Here is a 17,671-nt window from a genome sequence, read left to right as displayed (position 1 = left end):
CCATCAGTAAGTGGGACGGTAATAATACTGTCTATATGTGATACATAGGAAGCATCATATATGGAGTTCATATGTGCATATGTAATAAAACAGTAAGTACATATGTGCAGTGTATTGCATAGAGTGTATATACATGCAAATAATAAATCATATATCACATATAATATTCAGGTGTGGCGGCTCATGCCTGTATCCCAGTTCTTAGGAGGCTGAGGGTTGTCACGGGTTGTAGGTGGGTGCTAGGCTAGCCTCATTGACATGAAGCCTTGTATAATATTCATATATGCAAAAGATAATAGATAAATGTGCAAATATACAATGTCTTCTGTCACATCTGTCCTGATGTGCTTTCCACAGGCTCAGTTAATGTTTTGTCTGTTTGCTTTCTTGAGGCATGGTCTAGCCTCTAGCTTTCTATGTAGCATAGAATGACTTTGAACTTCAGAGTCTCCTTCACCCAACACTCCAGTGCTAGGATTGTAGCCTGGACAATCATGTTCACCCTTACACTGCTTTTGATTTCCATTCTGTTTGTTTCCGATTTGTTTGTTTGGTTTTTGAGACAAAGTCTCTCTATAGAGCCCAGGTTACCCTGAAATTTGCTATGTAGACTAGGCCGGCATAGAACTCAAAGAGATACTTACTTTTGCCTCTCCAGTACTGGGATTAAAGGTGTTCACCATCATACTTGACATTTCGGGGTTTTGTTTGTTTGTTTTTGTTTTTGGACATAAAGTCTCCCTATGAAACCCTGGCTGGCTGGCCTAAGACTCCATGTAGACCAGGCACAACCTCTTGGTAATCCCCTCGCCTCTGCCTTCTGAGTGTTGGAATGACAAATATGCCCTGTTTCCCGTGAGTCTATATCTTGGGCTTGGACTACTGGGGTTTGTACTCATCGCAGAGAGGCCTCCAACACTGGGAGAAAACAGGGACCTGCTGTATGGAGCAACAGTCTCCAGGGAGATGTCAGTGTGTGGTGTAGGTGGGAGGCTTCCTGAGGCAGAGAGCAGCTCCCTGTCAGGCCTTTAGTGCTTGCTAGCATGGCCTTCTGTGAAAGCAGCCCCAGGCTAGATCCTACTTCCCTCCTTCATTAAATCTTATCACTGCTATTAATTAACGCAGCTTCTATGGAAGTGTAATCATAGCCCTCCTGGACCACAGGGAGAACCACTAAACTGAATACAAAGAAAGGCTTTAAACTGGAGGCCCCCATGGCTGAGAAAGTACAGCCACCAGCCCTGCTGAGGATAACAGAGACACTGGCTTGAAGAACATGGAGGCTAACCTAGTTCTCTGTGCATGTGAGTGTGTGTGTGTGTGTGTGTGTGTGTGTGTGTGTGTGTGTGTGTGTAGCTCAGAGGTCAACATTCAACATCTATCATGTTTTGCTTTATTTGTTTGTTTTTTTAAGTTTATTTATTTATTTTATGTACATGAGTACACCATTGCTTTCTTCAGACACACCAGAAGAGGGCATCAGACCCCATTATAGATGGTTGTGAGCTACCATGTGGTTGCTGGGAATTGAACTCAGGACCTCTGGAAGAGCAGTCAGTGCTCTTAACTGCTGTGCCATCTCTCCAGCCCCTTGTTTGTTTTTTATACATAGTCTTTCAGTGAACCTGGAACTCACCAATTTGGCCTCACTAGCTGGCCAGTAAACCCAAGGGGATCCTCCTGTCTCCACCTCCCCAGCCTCGGGATCATAAACAGGCAGCACCATGCACAGGTTCTTACATGGCTGGGAATCAGATCTCAGGTCCTCGTGATGATGTGAGGAGTGGGGGTGGGGAAGTGCTTTCATGAGCACGAGGAGGTCAGGGATGTCTTGCAGAGCTCAGTTCTTTCCTTCTACAGCATAGGTCCCGGGAATTGAACTCAAGTTATCAGACCCGGCAGCAGCTTCTTTACCGACCCATCTTTCAGGTGTGTGGGTATTTCTGTACCACAGCACACATGTGGAAGAGAGAGAGAGAGAGAGAGAGAGAGAGAGAGAGAGAGAGAGAGAAACTTTATTTATTTGTTTGTTTTCAAGACAGGCTTTCTCTGTGTAGCCCTGATTTTTCTGGAACTCCATCTGTAGACCAGGCTGGCCTCCAGCTCATGGAGATTCCCTTGCCTCTGCCTCCAGAGTGCTGGGATTAAAGGTGTGCACCACCACCACCCAGCCAGAGAACAACTTCTTGGACTCAGCTCTCTCCTTCCACCTTTCATGGAGCTTGTGGAACCAGGCTTATGAGGTAAGCACTCTGGAAGCCAGGGCTTTATATTAAACTGGGTGCGGTGGCCCTGTCTGTAATTCCAGCACGGGCAAGCTGGACGCCATAGATGATACGCACAGGGTCACTCTGAGCTACCAAGTGAGTTCAAAGCCAGCCTGAGTTACATGAAAATTTGTCTCAAACCAAAAACAAAAACAAACACCAAAAAAGGAATTTCAGGAGAGAAACACGGCCCAGAGTCTCGGAAAATCTTGCCCACAGGCATGGCTCTCTTCTGCAGCAGCTGGGAGCCAGGCAGAAGCTGTGGTCTTCAGTGCTGTGCGTGGAACACTGCCAACCATGTCTCTGCCAGCCAGGCTCCAGGAGTGCAGGCTTCCAGCACCCTGTGGCAGAAGGCTGACAACATGCCTGCAGACTACGTGGCTATTTCTGAAACCTGCCAGACTTTCTGCAAGAAATGTGGCACCCCACAAAAGGGCAAGTGTAGTGGCTACTGGGGGTACATCAAGCCTATTTTCTGCAAAACGGGTAAAACTACAAAGAAGATTTTGCCAAATCTTCAGTGTGTTGAGCTTAACTGCAAAGCTAAAGATTCTGGCTACCGTGAGTTGTGCAGTGGGACTGAGACGGCTCAGTGGTTAAGAACTCTGGCTGCTCTTTCAGAGGACCCGGGTTCTATTCCCAGCACCCACATGGCAACTCACAACTGTTGGTAACACCAGGTCCAGGGGATTTGATGCCCTCTTCTGACCTCCAAGGGCATTAGACGCACATGTGATGTACATACACACACGCAGATAAAACTTTCACACATAAGAGAAAGGTTGGGGGAGGGAGAGAGATACAGTTCTAAACTGATTTTGTTACAAAGACAATAAAATCCTGAGGTTTTATTCACACACACACACACACACACACACACGCACACATCTAAACACGGTTACCAGCAAAAGGTCTGGGGGCTCATGTGTGTACCTGGAATTCTCTACATGAGGATTTTCTCAGGTAAGCATGGACTTTGCCAAGCACAAAAGGATGTGGGGCCCATTCTTCCTCCCTTCCTCTTCCTCCTCCTCCTTCTCCTCCTCTTCCTCTTCTCCCCCCTCACCTCTCTCTCTCTCTCTCTCTCTCTCTCTCTCTCTCTCTCTCTCTCTCTCTCCCTCTCTCTCTCTTCCAGGGTTTCTCTGTGTAATCCTGGCTGTCCTGGAGCTCACTTTGTAAACCAGGCTGGCTTTGAACTCAAAGGTCCACCTGCCTCTACATCCCAAGTGCTGAGATTAAAGGCGTGCGCCACCAGCACCTGGCTCTTTTCTTTTTCTTTTCATTTATTTTATCGGTGAGTATGCGTGTTCTGAGTGTGTGTGCACCGTGTGAGTACTTGGTGCTCACGGATTTGAAGAAAGCATCAGACCTGACACTGGAGTTACCAGAGATTGTGAGCCACTCATGAGAGTGACACCAACTGGAAGAATGAGTGCTCTCAGCTGCCAAGTCATCCCACAAGCTCTGTGGGGCCCTTAAGACCAAGTGCCACCTACCTCAGCTTTGCACCCTGCTGCTCTCAGGGATGCCTCTCTTTCTCACACCTGTGATGACTTTCTCTCTTTCCCCACCAGGTCTCCCAAGAACCTGCTTCTGCTCAGAAATGTTCAAGAAGAGGCCAACCCAAGACCCTAGCTTCCCTCAGGCTCCACCTCTGGGCTCCCTGCTGACTGAAGGCAGAGGGGAAGCTTCTCTGACCTGGAGTAGAAAGAAGCACAAGCCACTTCCAGTTTTGGGGGTTGTCACTTTATGAAAGGAAAGAAAGAAGAGCTGGCTCCCATGGTGTGAGGCCTGGGCGCCAGAGCTCAGTCACGGTGAGGTGTGATGCAGTCTCAGCCAAAGGACAACCTAATTTTGTTCTCTTTTTCCTTCATTCCCCCCCACACACACACACACCTCTCTCTTCTTCCTTCCTTCCTTCCCTTATGGAGTCCAGATTGGCTTCCAACTCTCCATTTAGCTGAGGCTGGCCTTGAACTCCTGATGCCCCCCCCACCCCACCCATACCCATACCTCTAAAGCACTGAGGTTTCAGGCCTAGTTAAATAATTAGGGTTTGCATTTTCAGTCAGGTTCACTGTGCACAGCTCTGTTCACACTGCATGCTGGCTTCAAAGACTTGGTCACATAGGACTGACACTATGGTCTACTGAGTAACTAAACCAACAGTTCCTTAACCCCGCAGAAGCGAGCGGGGCAAGGAGATGCTCACTCTGCCGTGGCCCTCACTCTTGGCTGCACAGCAGCATCTGGCACTTGGAAGACTTTGCTATCAAGACAGCACTCTGGAACAGTAAAAAAAAAAAAAAAAAAAAAAAAGTGTGTATATGTGTATACTCATGTGTCTTTAATTTTAACTAGATGTCTTTAATTTTTTTTTTTAACAGTGGATCTCTCTGAGCCTGGATCTTACTGATTCACTAAACTGACTAGTCAGCCAGTGAGTGAGCTCTGGAGATTCATCTGTGTGGACCCCCACCTTCCCAAGCTCAGTGTTCTTTTTTTGTTGCTTGTTGTTGGTGGTGGTGGTTTTTTGTTTGTTTGTTTTTTTCGAGAGACAGGGTTTCTCTGTGTAGCCCTGAGTGTCCTGGAACTCACTCTGTAGACCAGGCTGGCCTCAAACTCAGAAATCCACTTGCCTCTGCCTCCCAAGTGCTGGGATTAAAGGTGTGCGCCACCACCGCCCGGACTGCTTGGTGTTCTATATAAGCACGACCATGCCTTTTACATGAGTATTAGAGATGCATCCTAAGCCATCTTTCCAGCCCCAAAAGCTGTGTGTGTGTGTGTGTGTGTGTGTGTGTGTGTGTGTGTGTCACCGGGAGCCCTGCTCAGCCTTGATCTCACAGATCTCTGTGAGTTATGTTGAGACCAGAACAAACCAGGAAGGGCTCCATGGCGTTTAAGGAAGTGAAAGAGGAGCCAGGAAGAAGAGGGGCCCCCAAAAGGTTAAGAGCTATTAGGAACCGCAGAACCTCTGAAATAGAAGGGTTTATTGAGCTGTTGAAAATTCTAGCCAGAAAGAAGTCTGGGGCTAGCAGACGTTCCTGCTGCTTTTTCAGCAGTGTAAGTAGCAAAGAGGAAAATGGCTGTCAGCCAGGCATGATGGTTCTGGACTAGGGTACCAGAGCTGAGGAACCCAAGGTAAAATACTTTCTGGAGTTACAGGCCAGCTTCACTTAAATCAGACCCTGTCTCAAGCACAAACAAAATGAATGAAATTAGACATGGTGGTATAGCCATTTTGTCCCAGCTTTTGAGCTGTAGAAGCAGGAGTGTGAGGCTAGCCTGAGCTACATAAGACTCTGCCTCACAAAAACCAAAAGAAGAAAAAGGAAGTTTGTCTGCCGAACCCAGGTCGAAGAGCTATTTTTAAAAAGTCTGCGTTGGAGTCTGTCGAGATAGTTCAACAGATAAAGGTTCTTGCCACCAAGCCTGATGACCTGAGTTCAGTCCCTGATTGCCTCATCATGAAGGAGAGAACCAACTCCTGAAAGTTTTCCCAAACCTTACAAATGCATCATGAGACATAGATGTCCCCACATGTACACACACACACACACACACAGAGACACACACACACAGACACACTGATATCCAATACTGGGATGGAACTCAGGACTCCACAAGTACTGGTTGAGAATTCTACCACTAAGTTACACACCCGATTTTAACAAACATTTGTTTTGTATTTATTTTGCTTTGAGACAGGATGTCCCTATGTAGTTCTGGCTGGCCTGATACTAGATATATAGCACAAGCTAGCTTCAAATTCTTTTTGTTTTTGTTTTTCGAGACAGGGTTTCTCTGTGTAGCCCTGACTGTCCTGGAACTAACTCTGTAGACCAGGCTGGCCTCGAACTCAGAAATCCACCTGCCTCTGCCTCCCAAGTGCTGGGATTAAAGGCGTGAGTCACCACTGCCTGGCCCCCCTTTACATTTTAATTAGAGGAAAGAAAGCATAAATTTATGTTGAACCTACATAGGTGTTGGGGGTGGGCTAGCATGAATCTGAGGGAACTTGAGAATGGGGGGTTAATATGCAGCAAAAGGACTTGCTGCTTCTGGATTGGTTGGATTTGTGAGCAGGATGTCATGGCAATATGTTGTCATGGGTTTAGTTTGTGTATATGTAACTATGTGTGGGGTGTGTGCATGTGGAAGTCTAAGGTCATTGGCCTGGGACTTCCTCAATCACTCTTTGTCCTATTTCACATATGTATTCATGTATTTATTTACAGTGATGGTTTGTATATGCTCGGCCTAGAGAATGGCACTATTAGAAGGTGTAGCCCTGTTGGAGTGGGTGTGGCCTTATTGGAGTAGGTGTGTCACTGTGGGTGTGGGCTTGAAGATCCTCATCCTAGCTGGCTGGAAGCCAGTATTCTGCTAGCAGCCTTCAGATGAAGATATAGAACTCCCAATTCCTCCCGCACCATTCCTGCCTGGATGCTGCCAAGTTTCCACCTTGCTGATAATGGACTGAACCTCTGACCCTGTAAGCCAGCTCTAATTAAATGTCGTCCTTATAAGAGTTGCCGTGGTCATGGTGTCTGTTCACAGCAGTAAAACCCTAACTAAGACATTTACTTAATGTGTATGAGTGTTTTGCCTGTGTGCATGTCTGTGGGCCACTTGCATGCCTGGTGGACTCTGATGTCAGAAGAGAACATTAGATCCTCTAGAACTGAAATTACAGATGTTGTGAGATGCCATGTGGGTACTGAGAGCTGAACCAGGGTCCTCTGCAAGAGTAGCCGGGGTGCTCTTAACCATTGCACCGTCCCTCCAGCCCCTCCCTTTTATTTTTGTAGATGGGGCCTCTTACTAAGCCTAGAGGTCATCGATTGGCTAAACTTGTTAGCCAGAAAGCCCCGGAGATTCTCTTAGCTCTGCTTCCCAGTACACTTAGCTTTTTACATGGGTGCCAGGGATTAGAACTCACATCCTCAAGCTTGTACAGCAAGTGCTTTACCAACTGAATCAACCTCCTTGTTTTGAGACAATGTCTTGGTCTATAACACAGGCTAGCCTAGAACTCATGATCCTCCCAGCTCAGCGTCACAGGTACTAGGATAACAGGCATGTACCACTCACAACCCTGAGTCAAGGAGTGCAAGGCTGTCTTTTGCTGGCTTGGGCCATTAGTTAATTGGCTGTTAAGTGACTTCCCTCATTTATCTCTTCTCTCCTCCACCTCCTTGTCCCTCCCCAAAGTTAAATTTAGAACAAGCCTGAGTGTCCTTATCAGACAGGGCCAGGTCTTGAGGGGCCTCAGAAACCACCATGATTATTTCAGTCTTTGCCTCTGTGACCCAAGTAGCCATTAATGGTCTGAAACATGACAGTCATTTAAAGGTAGGTGGCTTCTTCAGGGACTCAAGCATCTATCCAGGTATGAAGTGCACCCGATGTCAGGATTCTGTGTCTAAACATCTGCATTATTTTTTTTTTTTCAGGATATGAGCCATCAGAAAGAACAGATGTGGTGGTTTGAATAGGTATGGCCCCCACAGACTCATGGATTTGTATGCTTGGGCCTATAGAGAGTGCCACTATTAGGAAGTATGGCCTTGTTGGAGGAAGTGTGTCACTACAGAGGCAGAATTTGAGAGAGGTCTCATATATGCTTAAGCTAAGACCAGTCAGTGTAAGACACACTCCCCTTCTACTGCGTGCAGATCAAGACATAGAACTCTCAGCTCCTACAGCACTAAGTCGGCCTGCTTGCTTTCATGCTTCCCACCATGATGATAATGGACTGAACCTCTAAAACTGTAAACCTGTCTCATTTAAATGTTTTCCTTTATAAGAATTGCTGGGGTTGCCGGGCAGTGGTGGTGCACGCCTTTAATCCCAGCACTTGTGAGGCAGAGGCAGGCGGGTTTCTGAGTTCAAGACCAGTCTGGTCTACAGAGTGAGTTCCAGGATAGCCAGGGCTACACAGAGAAACCCTGTCTCCAAAAACAAAAAATTGCGGGAGGGTCATGGTGTCTCTTCATAGAATTGAAACCCAAACTAAGACATCCGAATAATACAAACCACTCAGGGCTAGGCAGATAGCTCAGTCAGTAAAGTGTTTGCCTTACAATCAGGAGGACCCAAGTTTGGATCACCAGCACACAGGTGAGAAGTCAAATACTACAGTGTGACCCTAACCCCAGCGCAGGAGGGAGGGAGGCATGGAGGAGGCTGGACCAGAGGATTCCTGGGGCTCTCTGTCCAGCCAGTCCAGCCAATCAGCTTGCTCCAGGCTCAGTGAAGGACCCTATCTCAAAAAGAAAGGTTGACAGGGCTAGTGAAATGACTCAGCAGATAAAAGACACTTGCTGCCAAGCCTGAAACCATGAGTTCAATCCCGGGGAACACACATTGTTGAAAGAGAGAACAGGACGTTTTACAGTAGCTAAGGATGATACCCGAAGACCGATGGCCTCTAAATACAGGCACTCAAGGAAATAAATGAATCGTTTTCTTATTTTTTTTTTCAGTTTATTTACTTATATCACTGGATGATGTTCATTTGAGTCTGATGAATGTATGTCTCCACATGCCACAGTGAATGTGTGGAGGTCAGAGGACCACTCTGTGGCGTCCACTCTCTCCTTCCACCTTTGCATAGACTCGACTTGCATAAAGAATGGATTTACCTGGCCGGGCGGTGGTGGCGCACGCCTTTAATCCCAGCACTTGGGAGGCAGAGGCAGGCAGATTTCTGAGTTCGAGGCCAGCCTGGTCTACAGAGTGAGCTCCAGGACAGCCAGAACTACACAGAGAAACCCTGTCTCTAAAAAACAAAAACAAAAAACAAAACAAAACAAAAAGAATGGCTTTACCTGCTAGGCTATCTCTGGGTAAGTGTCTTTACCAGCTGGGCTATCTCGGCCTCAATTTATTTATTTACTTGTGGTTTTGAGACAAGATTTCTTTCTTTCTATTTTAATTAATCATTGTATTCATTTACTTTTCAAATGATATCAGCTTTCCCGGTTACCCCTCCACAACACCCCCAATCCTTTCTCCTCTCTCCCCTTTTCCCCTCTTATAGTCCAGATGACCCTTAAATTTACTAGGTAGCCTAGTCTGGTGCTCTGGCCTCTACCTCTCTAGGGCCAGGATTACAGGTCTCTACACCAGACCTGGCTGCTTCACTATTTTGTGTACATATGAGATATTGTTAACTGAACTAGGCAAGTGCTCTGCTGAAGGACTGTATCAACACTGTTGGGTTTTTTTAGTTTATTTTTCTCTTTTTGATTCCCTGTGGAGTGTGTGTGTGTGTGTGTGTTGCTTTATTTTTTTGTTTGCTTTGACATCATCTCTGTAGCACTAGCTTGTCTGGACTAAGTGAGATTAGCCTGTTTCTGCCTCCCAGATGATGGAGTTTAAGGGGTGGACCACCACACCTGGCTTGTTTTGTTTTTTAAACAATTTTTTAAAGATTTATTTGTTTTCTGTATGTGAGTACACTGTAGCTGTCTTCAGACACACCAGAAGAGGACATCGGATCCCATTACAGATGGTTGTGAGCCACCATGTGGTTGCTGGGATTTGAACTCAGGACCTCTGAAAGAGCAGTCAGTGGTCTTAATCATTAATCACTGAGCCCCTTGGTTTGGTTTTTCAAGACAGGGTTTCTTGGTGTGGCCCTGGCTGTCCTGGAACTCACTCTGTAGACCAGGATGGCTTTGAACTCAGAGATCTGCCTTCCCCTGCCTCCCAAGTACTGGAATTAAAGGCATGCACCACCACTCCTTAGTCTACAGCGCCAATTCCAGAGTAGCCAGGGCCACACCAAGCAAGAAACTCTGTCTTGAAAAACCAAAGAAAACAAACAACAAATTTAACAAAACACAACAACAACAAAAATTGAAATGCCTAGTGAGAAGAATAAAATAAATAAAGGGCAGGATAGAGGGGCTGAACAGATGGCTCCGAGGCAAAGAGCACTGGGCCCAGATCCAGAGGGCTTGGGTTCAATTCCCAGCATGCACATGGCAGCTTCAACTGTAACTCCAGTTCTAGGGGACCCTCACACAGATACACATGCAGGCAAAACACCAATGCACATAAAAATAGGTGATATGGCTCAGTGTTTAAGAGCAGTGACTGCTCTTCAGGAGGTCATGAGTTCAAATCCCAGCAACCACATGGTGGCTCACAACCATCCGTAATGAAATCTGATGCCCTCTTATGGGGTGTCTGAAGACAGCTACAGTGTGCTTTCATATAATAAATAAAAACCCTTTGGGCTGGAGTGAGCCAGGCCAGAGCTAGAGGGAGAAGGGAAGGGGAAAAAAATAATAATAAAATAAAATAAAACAAAAATAAATGAATCATTTAGAAAAACAAAAACCAGAAAGCAGGTGTCAGAACAACTTGACAATACGGTATGTACTTGGCAAATGACAGCTTGGGGCTCAATCCTCAGCACCAATTTAGGGTGTGGTTATCCCAGACCACTGAAGGCTGAGGCGGGAAGACCTGTGGGTAAGGACAGGCTAGGGAGATTGTTAAAATCCCCAGCACCGAGAAGATTAGATGAAGAGAGCATGTGCCTGTGTTGACAGTATGGATTAAGAGTGGCCACTCGTGGGTGACAGCGGGGCAGAGACAAGCGTTCTTTGCTGATAGGTTTCCCTCTTGACACAGGGACTCACTGTGAAGCCAAAGCTTGTGTCAGCTCAAGATCAAGCTGGTTTGGCAGCCAGAGTGCTGGTATGAAAGGCGTAGGCCACCACCCTCAATTTATTTATTTATTTTTAATGATTTTTTTTTTCAGGGACTCAGTGTTACATCTAAAGTGGCTGTCACCGTCCCAAAATAATATTTATTTATGCCTTGAAATTTTCATCCATTTATACGATGTATTTGAATCACAGGCATTGACGACTCCCTCCCGTTCCTCCTCATGTTTAATTCATAACTTTTTTTAAATGATTTTTTTAGGGTTATTTTATCTTGTCCGTGTGACTGTTTTGCTTGCATGTGTGTCTGTGCACCCATGCATGCCTGGTGCCCAAGGAAGTGGTGTGGTTTCTGGTGTGTGGCGTGGTGTTGAGCGCCTGTCCTCTGCGAGAACAAGTGCTCCTAACCACCTCAACTTCCAGGACTACATTTATACTTTTTGTTTTTGTTTGTTTGGTTGGTTGTTTTGTTTTGTTTTGTTTTGTTTTGTTTTGTTTTGTTGAGGCAGGGTTTCTCTGTTGTAGCCCTGGCTGACCTGGAATTCACTCCATAGAACAGGCTGACCTCAAACTCACAGACATCCACCTGCCTCTGCCTCCTGAGTGCCAGAATTAAATGGGTGTACCACCCCAGCCTGGCACAATGTACAACTTAACTGAGCGTACATGCGTTAGTGTGCGTGCACGTGTGTGTATGTGTGTGTATGTGTGTGTAAGTGTAAGTATACTACAGCTATCTTCAGACACACCAGAAGAGGGCATTGGATCTCATCACAGATGGTTGTGAGCCACCATGTGGTTGCTGGGAATTGAACTCAGGGCCTTTGGAAGAGCAGCCAGTGGTCTTAACCACTGAGCCATCTCTCCAGCTCCCAATAACTTTTTTTTGGTTTTTCGAGGTGGGGTTTCTCTGTGTAGCCCTGGCTGTCCTGGAACTCACTTTGTAGAGCAGGCTGGCCTCAGAAATCTGTCTGCCTCTGCCTTCCCAATAACTTTTAGCATTAATAAAAGCATTAGTGCCAGGTAGGTCAGGTCTAAACCCAACCCTAGAGAGGCAGAGGCAGGCAGATGTCTGTGAGTTTGAGTACAACCTGGTCTACAGAGGACGTTCCAGGACAATCAGGGCTACACAGAGAAACCCCATCTAGAAAACAAAAACAAACAAAAAAACCAAAAATACTACTATATAACCTACTGGCAAATAGTTATATTGATTTTTTTTCTGTTGAGTTTTAATTTTTTTTATTTTTGAGATTATAATTTAATTAGAACATTGCCTCTTTCCTTTCCTCCCTCCAAATCCTCCCATACATCCATCCCTCCCTGCTCACACCCCTCCCTGCTCACACCCCTCCCTGCTCACACCCCTCCCTGCTCCTTATGCCTGCTCCCCTTCAAATTCACAGCCTCTTTTCTTTTCTTTTTTTTTTTTTAGATTTATTTATTTATATGAGTACACTGTCACTGTCTTCAGACACACCAGAAGAGGACATCGGATCCCATTACAGATGGTTGTGAGCCACCATGTGGTTGCTGGGAATTGAACTCAGGACCTCTGAAAGAGCAGTCAGTGCTCTTAACTGCTGAGCCATCTCTCCAGCCCCCGTTCCTTCCTTGTATGTATGCATGGATGTTTGGATGCTTTCAGGGTTGACTCTTTGGCACTGAACAACCAATTGCCATCTGTCCTGTTCCCAGCTCTCCTCAGTTGCCTGTAGAGTTGATGTAAATTATTTTTTCTTTTTAATGTATGTGAGTCCTCTGTTTGCCTGCATACCTGCATGCCAGAGGGGGTCATCAGATACTATTATAGACTGTTGTGAGCTACCACATGGCTTCTGGGAATTGAACTCAGGACCCCTAGAAGAGCAGCCAGTGCTCTTAGTCACTGAGCCATCTCTCCAGACCTTTTTTAGTTTTGTTGTGTTGTGTTTTCCTTAAGACAGGATCTCACTATATAGCTCTGACTGTCCCTGGAGCTCACTATGTAAACCAGGCTGGCCTTGAACTCCTGCCTCTGCCTCCCAAGTGCTGGGATTAAAGGCCAATACACCCAGCTAAGGTAATTTTGAAAAAATTTGTATTTACTTTATGTATATGGATGCTTTGCCTTCATGTATGTCTGTGAAGTACATGTGTGCCTGGTATTCATGGAAGCCAGAAAAGGGCACCAAATCCCCTGAAGCTGGAGTTACAGATGTTTTGTAAGCCACCAGGTTAGTACTGGGGACCAAACCCACTTCCTCTGCAAGAGCAATCAGTGCTGTTTGGGTTTTATTGTTGTTATTTTTATTTTGTTTTGTTTTGGTTTGGTTTTGGTTTTTCGAGACAGGGTTTCTCTGTGTAGCCCTGGCTGTCCTGGAACTCACTCTGTAGACCAGGCTGCCCTTGAACTCAGAAATCTGCCTGTCTCTGCCTTCCAACTGCTGAGATTAAAGGCGTACACCATCACTGCCCAGCCAGGCTGGCCTTAAACTTAGAGATTTACCTACCTCTGCCTCCCAAGTACTGGGATTAAAAGCAGGCAGCCAGTGTTCTTAACCACTGAGCAATCTCTATAACGCCTGTTAATATTAATAAATACATATGTTGGCGTTCACCTTTAATGCCAGCACTGGAGAAGCAGAGGCAGACAGAAGAACATGGTCTACATATTAAGTTCAGAGCCATAGTGAGACCCTATCCCAAAAAACAAAAACATAATGCGGTTTCCAAGCTATAAAGCAGGGGTTAACAAACTCTCCCTCTGAAGGGCCAGACGGTCTGCAGCTTCATCTTTGTTGGCCACAGGGTTTCTGTGTCCATGACTTAATTCTCCTGGGATAAGGTGAAAACAACTACCGATAGTATACAAATGAATGAGTCTGGGTGAGTTTCAATATCACTTTATTTATACTATTTATACTATTTTGTCCCTTGCTGGGTTTGGGCTGTAAGCCTCAGCTCTCGCTGACCCTGAAGATAGAAATATATAGGAACATATATAGGAATATATATGAACATATGTATATAGGAACATATGTATTAGGATGTTTATTCCAAATTTTTCTCTCCGAGACAGTCTTATGTAGCCCAGGTTGCTCAAACTCCCTAGGTAGCTGACAGTGACCTTAAACTGGTGCCCCTGCCTCCTCCCTCAGAGTGCGACCTCCTCCCTCAGAGTGCCAGGATTTACAGGCATGGGCCAGTACATCCAGTTTACATGAGGCTTGGGCTTGAACCTACGACTCCATGCTTGCTAGGAAAATACTCCACCAACTGACATGAGAGCACACTCCTTAAAAGTCATCCTCTAACTTCTACATGCATGCCATCACTCACACACACACACACACACACACACACACACACACACACACACTAAATAAAATGCAATACTTTTTTTTTCTTTAGAACAGATTAAACATACTTCTACCGATTTGGAGGAGTAAACAGGGATCTTCAGAATATCACCAACAGTATGTGTAGTGGTTTTTCACCAAGAAAACAAACCTGTGCCGGGCGGTGGTGGCTCACGTCTTTAATCCCAGCACTTGGGAGGCAGAGGCAGGCGGATTTCTGAGTTCGAGGCCAGCCTGGTCTACAGAGTGAGTTCCAGGATAGCCAGGGCTACACGGAGAAACCCTGTCTCGAAAAACCAAAAAAGAAAAGAAAAGAAAACAAACCTGTAAATGCCAGGTAACTCTCATGGCCTCCAGCTGAGGAAGGAACGCACTGTGCCTCCCTCCTGTGTTGGGCTTGGCTGTTGTGACTTGCTTTGGCCCATGCGATATTAACAAACGTCCTGTGAGCAGAGCCTGCCCTGCGCTCCCAGAGTTCCTGATGTTCATTTGTTTTGGCTTTGGGGTTTTGGATGCTGGGCATCAACCCAGAGCCGTGCACATGCTAGGCAAGGGCTCAACCCCTGAGCTCTGCCCACAGTCCCTGCTTACATAATTTGACTTTGTCCCTGGAGTTTGTACAGTAACCTTCAGAAGAACACACCTCAGGTAGCCACTAGCCCAAGAAGGATTAGGAATGTTCAGGTCAGCCCAGATCACCTGCGGATGGAAGCAGAGCTGCCTAGTCTGCATCTGCAGATCTAGAAACACAAGAATAAAGAATCATGGACCTAAAATATTAACTCCTCACTCTGGTCCATTTGACTCTATAGCTGGCCAGAGCTGCTAGATTGTGTGTGTGTGTGTGTGTGTGTGTGTGTGTGTGTGTGTGTGTGTGTTGATCTGCAAGTATAGCTGTAAACACATACCTGTAGTGCCCACAGAATCCAGAAGAGGGTGTTGGATCCCCTGGGACTAGAGAAACAGGTGGTTGTGTGCTGGCCATTAAACTCGGGTTCTCTGGACAAGCAACCTGTACTCTCTCCAGCCCCTGGTTTGGGCTTTTGAAACAGAGTCTCTCTGTGTAGCTTAGTCTGGCCTCAAAATCAAGGTGATCCTCCTGCCTCAGATTCCTAAATGTTGGGATTACAAGAGTGTGATGATTGCCCCGCTGCAACTGAACTGTGTCCGACAATCCTGGGGCATCACCTAAGAACCATCCCACCTGGAGAGAGCACTCAGTGTAAATGATATACAGAGGGCAAATTCGGGCCGAAAATAGCAAACTAAAGTTAGCCGGGCTGAGCAGGGCCACCGTGTCGTGTCTTGGGCTGGGCTGGTCGGGAACATCCTGTCCAGAGGAAAGGGATATTTAAGGAGAACGGAAGCAGTTCAAGTTCAGCTCGGCCCAGCAGCAGAGGAAGAACATCCCAAATGCAGTGTGGCTCGGGTCGGATCCAAGAGGAGGGTGGGAAGGACAAACAACCCAGAATAGCTACTGCCTGCTGACCTCACGGAGCTCTCCTCTAAGCTTCCCCTTTGGGTTTCAAATTTCCTTTATTCTCCACATCCCTCCTTTCTCTCTCTCTCTCTCTCTCTCTCTCTCTCTCTCTCTCTCTCTCTTTCTCTCTCTCTCTGTTTTTTACTATTTGAGACAGTTTTTTACTGCGTATATCTGGCTGACCTGGAACTGTTTAGACCAGGCTAGCCTCAAACTTCCTGACCTATGGTCTTCCTCAGCCTCTCCAGTGTTAGGTTGCAACCAGCATGCCAAGCTATACTCTGAAGCAGACATTAACCTCCTCCTCCTCCCTAAACTGGACTCACAGGGTTAACCTACTTAACCAAGATGTACCAACCAGGCAGAGGTGGAATTTAGACCCAAGCGTCTTTCTTCCATGTGGACAGGCACATGGTCAGTGCAAATAAATGAATAAACTCACAAAGACAGAAATTCAAATTTATCTATAAAAGTTCTTATTTATGTAGTTATATGGCCCCATACGGTCTTTTTGTGTAGCCTAGGCTGGGATCACACATGTGCAAGCTTGTCTTTCTATAATGCTATGTTGGGTTCTTTTTTCTTTTTTCTTTTTTTCCTTTGGTTTTTTTTTTTTTTTTTTTGAGACAGGGTTTCTCTGTGTAGCCCTGGCTGTCCTGGAACTCACTCTGTAGACCAGGCTGGCCTCGAACTCAGAAATCCGCCTGCCTCTGCCTCCCGAGTGCTGGGATTAAAGGCGTGCGCCACCACCGCCCAGATAGTGTTATTTTTTTTAAAAAAATAATAATAATAATTTAACTTTGTTTTATGTACATTGGCATGATGGTGTCAGATATCTGGAACTGGACAGTTACAGACAATTGTGAGCTGCCATGTAGGTGCTGGGAATTAAACTCAGGACCTCTGGAAGAATGGGGTACTCTTAACCACTGGGCCATCTCTCCAGCCCCAATAAGATCATATATATATATATATATATATATATATATATATATATATATATATATATATAATTTTTTAAAGACAGGTTTTGCTATATAACCCAAGCTGGCCTGGAACTCTCTCTATATATAGAGCAGGCTGGCCTTGAACTCAGAGATTCACCTGCCGCTGCCTCCCAAGTGCTCATATTAGAGGCCCTTGAACCCTGAACTGATCCTCCTCCTGCTTCCACCTCCCTAGTGCTGAGATAACAGGTATTCACCAACACCTGTGACTTATACAGTACTGGGCATCAAATCCAGGGCTTCCTGCAGGCTAGGCAAGCACCCTATCCCGAGCTTCATCCTGGTCTCTATAATAAAACTGCTTGATCACTAAAATGAATCGTCCTTAACTCCTGCCCACTGAGTTTGTGTGCAGCCCAACGGTACACTGAGTGCTTGTCTATGAGTCCCTCAGTAAGATCGTGGACCCTTTAAACACTGAACAAAAATGAAAACCCCGTGCATTTTCCCAAACAGTAATAAACAGTAAAAATATTTAATACAGCTACACTGAAAGCAAAGCAGTTTGTCTACAACCGGATTGCCGTGGGAAACTGATTCTGGGTCTCTTTTCCCATTAGTCGGCAGCTTCTATCTACTCCATGACTTTCTACATTGGGCCAGATATAGACTAGGTGATTAATTATCCGCTATGGGGGTTTGAGTGTCCCCAGGTTCCCACAGCTGGTAAACAGTAGCATTGTAATTTGAATCCGGGGGTTCTCTTTGGATCCAAAGGCCAGCCCAGGCTACCACTCACTCAATCATAACAAAAGGATTAAGCAGAGAGATCATTTCTTGGAAGCATGGTTGACCAGAGTGTTTTGTTACAAAGATTTCCATTTCTTTGCAAGAAATCTAAGGATAATCTAAGATGTGTTAAATAAAGTTATTTGGGCCAGCGAGATGG

At 45.8% G+C, this 17,671-nt stretch overlaps 1 long non-coding RNA gene across 1 annotated transcript; it reads left to right on the top strand.

Moving 5' to 3' along the window:
- Positions 1-7,724: 7,724 nt before the first annotated feature.
- Positions 7,725-14,613, top strand: LOC143441506 (uncharacterized). Its single transcript, XR_013108992.1, has 3 exons — positions 7,725-7,768; positions 8,759-9,121; positions 12,390-14,613. It is a non-coding gene; the product is annotated as an uncharacterized LOC143441506 (long non-coding RNA).
- Positions 14,614-17,671: the final 3,058 nt, after the last annotated feature.

Source organism: Arvicanthis niloticus, chromosome 2 (assembly GCF_011762505.2).
Source record: "Arvicanthis niloticus isolate mArvNil1 chromosome 2, mArvNil1.pat.X, whole genome shotgun sequence".
Classification (NCBI taxonomy): domain Eukaryota; kingdom Metazoa; phylum Chordata; class Mammalia; order Rodentia; family Muridae; genus Arvicanthis; species Arvicanthis niloticus.
This window is presented reverse-complemented; position numbering and strand designations above follow the sequence as displayed.